Below are 3,864 nucleotides of genomic sequence, written 5' to 3'. Positions count from 1 at the left end.
TGTTGCCTCCTTGTCTCTCAGTGTTAAATCCACATGACACTTTTATAAAAATGGATAATCTAAAGAGGGAACTGGCTAATGAGGTGAGAGATCAGCAAAGACATTTTAAAAAGACATTGTTGGAAGTGAAAGCAGGTGTGATTACAAGATGAACAACTGTGTGGGGCCGTTGACACTTCTCCTGTTCAAGAGACTCTAGATGAATAGCCTCAGAAACTTAGTGAAGGTAAACTTACTGACAGAAATGAGGAATGTGGTTGTGACGAAAAGGATGCAGACGACTCAGAAGAAGTGACACCAGCAATAAAATTTCACATTAAAGAAACTTTCAGAGATATTTCATCACATTGGGAAAGCAGTGGATAAAATGCTGGGAACTGATTTCAGAAAGGAACATGATAATTCACCAAGGCTCATAAAAGATGCTCGTCCATATTACAAGTTATATAACAAGAAGGTGGCAGGCCCTGTTCAACCTGCTCTTGATATTTTATTATGAAAAAAAACCTTTTATTCTCAGAGTTCCTAATATTTTAAATTAGTGGGTACCAAATAAATTAGTTTTACCACTTTTTAAATCTGCATCCATTTATAACTGATAGCAAGAATTTTTATTGTTTGGACAAAAAATTCTAAAAGTCACATATCTCATGGCATTGTGGTCAGAAAAGATGCTTGATATGATTTCAGTTTTCTTAAATTTACTGAGGCTTGATTTATGGCTCAAGATTTGATCTATCCTGGAGAATGTTCCACGTGTACTTGAGAAGAAATTGTAATCTGCTGCTTTCGATGGAACATTCTATAAGTATCAATTAAGTCCATCTGGTCTAATGTGTCATTTAAGGCCTCTATTTCTTTATTGATTTTCTGTCTGGATGATCTGTCCATTGGTGTAAGTGGGGTGTTAGAGTCCCCCACTATTATTATGTTACTGTTGATTTCGCCTTTTATGGTTGTTAGCATTTGCCTTACATATTTAGGTGTTCCTATGTTGGGTGAATAGATATTTACAGTTGTTGTATCTTCTTCTTGGATTGATCCCTTGATCATTATGTAGTGTCCTTCCTTGTCTCCTGTAACAGTCTTTATTTTAAAGTCTATTTTGTCTGATATGAGTATTGCTACTCCAGCTTTCTTTTGATTTCCATTTGCATGGAATATCTTTTTCCATCCCATCATTTCCAGTCTGTATGTGTCCCTAGACCTGAAGTGGGTCTCTTGGAGAGAGCATATATACAGGTCTTGTTTTTGTATCCATTCAGCCAGTCAATGTCTTTTGATTGAAGCATTTAATCCATTTTCATTTAAGGTAATTATCAATATGTATGTTCTTATTGCCATTTTCTTAATTATTTTGGATTTGTTTTCGTAGGTCTTTTCTTCCTCTTTTGTTCTCTTGTGATTTGATGACTATTTTAGTGTTGTTTCTGGATGGCCTTTTCTTTTTTGTGTGTGTTTCTATCATAGTTTTTTGGTTTGCAGTTCCCATGAGGTTTCGATATAGCAGTCTATATACACACAAGGCTGTTTTAAGTTGCTCGTCTTTTACTTCCAAACGCATCTCCCATTTCCTGCCTTTGTATTCTCCTCTTCTCACAGTTGCTGGTTTTGATATCATATTTGTGTGTGGATGCTTTCCTACTTTTACTGTATGTTTGCCTTTATTGGTGAGCTTTCCCATTTGTCATTTCCTTGTTTCTAGTTGTGGCTTCTTTTTTTTTTTTTTTTTTCTGCCTAGAGAAGTTCCTTTATCATTTGTTGTAAAGCTGGTTTGGTGGTACTGAATTCTCTTAGCTTTGCTTCTGTAAAGCTTTTGATTTCTCTGTGGAATCTGAATGAGAGCCTTGCTGGGTAGAGTATTCTTGGTTGTAGGTTTTTCCCTTTCATCACTTTAAATATACCATGCCACTCCCTTCTGGCTTGCAGAGTTTCTGCTGAAAAATCAGCTGATAACCTTATGGGAGTTCCCTTGTATATTATTTGTTGCTTTTCCCTTGTTGCTTTTAATAGTTTTTCTTTGTATTTAATATTTGTCATTTTGATTAATATGTGTCTTGGCGTGTTCCTCCTTGGGTTTATCCTGTATGGGACTCTCAGCGCTTCCTGGACTGGAGTGAGTGTTTCCTTTCTCATGCTAAATATGTGGAATGCTTCATGAATTTGCATATCATCTTTGCACAGGGCCTATGCTAATCTTCTCTGTATCATTCCAATTTTAGTATATGTGCTGCCAAAGCGAGCACTAAAGGTCACATAATAATCATAATTTCCCCCCATTGATTATTTTAACCATTTGTGTAGTTTTGGCTCTTTTATGGTTCTGCACTGTCTTGCAAAGCAAGGACTGCCTATATTATCATTTCAACATACAATCTATGTAAGATTTTGGGATATATTGCATTCTTGTTTTCATACTAAGTCTTCAAACTACCATGATGTGTATTTTACACTTATAGAACTGCTCAATTTAGATCCGCCACATTCCAAGTGCTCGATGGCCACATAGACTAGAGACTACAGCATTTGACAGCACAAATCTGGAGTGTCCTTTCTTTCTAAACCGGAATCGAACAGTGTTGGCATTGGTGGGAATATGAGTAGCTGACTGGAAACTTTCTGTCTAAACAAATCAAGACTTAAGGTGGGGAACGATGCAGAATACACTTTCTCCCTCAGTGGTAGCAAAGATACTGTTGTTACTTCAGCTCCCTCTGGAGAAAATAAGCCTTGAATTATTCTCAGAGACTCACTGGAATCAGCCTTGTTGGAACAGTAAGGGTAAAGAAGAAAGAATGAGTCTTCCAGGGAATATACTGGCTCCTTCATGCCCCATTTGAGCTGAAATAGCTTGGCTCATATTAGCTCTGGGGTGATTTGTAAGAGCTTTTGGGTTAACGCATTATGTCTGAAAGATCACCTAGAGTCTGATGGCCTCTGAACAGTGGGCAATCTGCTTGGAGTTTTGAAAATACTTTTGCAAGTTAGTGGAGTCAGCAAACTATTTATTTGATTTCTTCCTCAGCCTCACATTCTGGGAATTCCCAGGGGCCTAATAGGAATGGTAGCAACACCTGCTTGGTTGTCAGTTTGCAGGCATCTTTCTTCCTAACACTTGGCAAATGACTACCCTGCCTATTGTCCTAATATCTCTAGATTTTTCTTGGGTGAACAAGATCATAGCATCGATTCCTCTTTCTTATCCCAGCTCTCCCTGAAAGTTGGCCCATAAATATTTGTAAACAGTTAACATCTGAAGTTAGATGAGTGGTGTGTGGGTGTGGGTGTAGGTGTGGGTGTGTGCATGCGCACACCCTCAGGCTACTACACTTTCTAACAAATGACTCATTCATTAGGAAAAGAATATAGCAAAGTAGTTAAAAGAACAATCTTTGAAGGCAGACCAAAGTGAGCTCACCTTTCAATGCTATCACTTCCTAGCTATGTAATCTTAATATATCTTACTTAATATTTTTGTGCCTCAGTTTCCTCATCTATAAAATGGGAATAATAGTACCACCAACTTCATACAGTTGATATAGGAATTAAATGAGATCAGACATGGAAAGTGTTAGTCAATGGCTGTCACACTCTAAATGCTAAAATAATAACCAACCTTCATTGTTGGTGTTATTATTACATCATGATTTTACTGCTGTTGTTATTATCACTCTTAGAACTTTTGCTTTAAAGGAAGAAAACAAAACAAAAACACATTAAAAAAGAGAAAAAGAATCCAACTTCACAAGTTGCATTATGAAGTAAAGATTTCCTTGGGCAAAGGGCATCTTGGCCATAGTCCGTATACCCCAACAGTCTGCAAAACTTGTCAAAAATCCTCTTCACCATCGTATCTTCTGATAA

The 3,864-nt window shown here is 37.1% G+C and overlaps 1 non-coding gene across 1 annotated transcript; it reads right to left on the bottom strand.

Moving 5' to 3' along the window:
* Positions 1-2,139: 2,139 nt before the first annotated feature.
* LOC115849134 (U6 spliceosomal RNA) lies at positions 2,140-2,246 on the bottom strand. Its single transcript, XR_004037898.2, has one exon. It is a non-coding gene; the product is annotated as a U6 spliceosomal RNA (small nuclear RNA).
* Between the last annotated feature and the right edge of the window lie 1,618 nt (positions 2,247-3,864).

This window comes from Globicephala melas, chromosome 7, assembly GCF_963455315.2.
Source record: "Globicephala melas chromosome 7, mGloMel1.2, whole genome shotgun sequence".
NCBI lineage: Eukaryota > Metazoa > Chordata > Mammalia > Artiodactyla > Delphinidae > Globicephala > Globicephala melas.
This window is presented reverse-complemented; position numbering and strand designations above follow the sequence as displayed.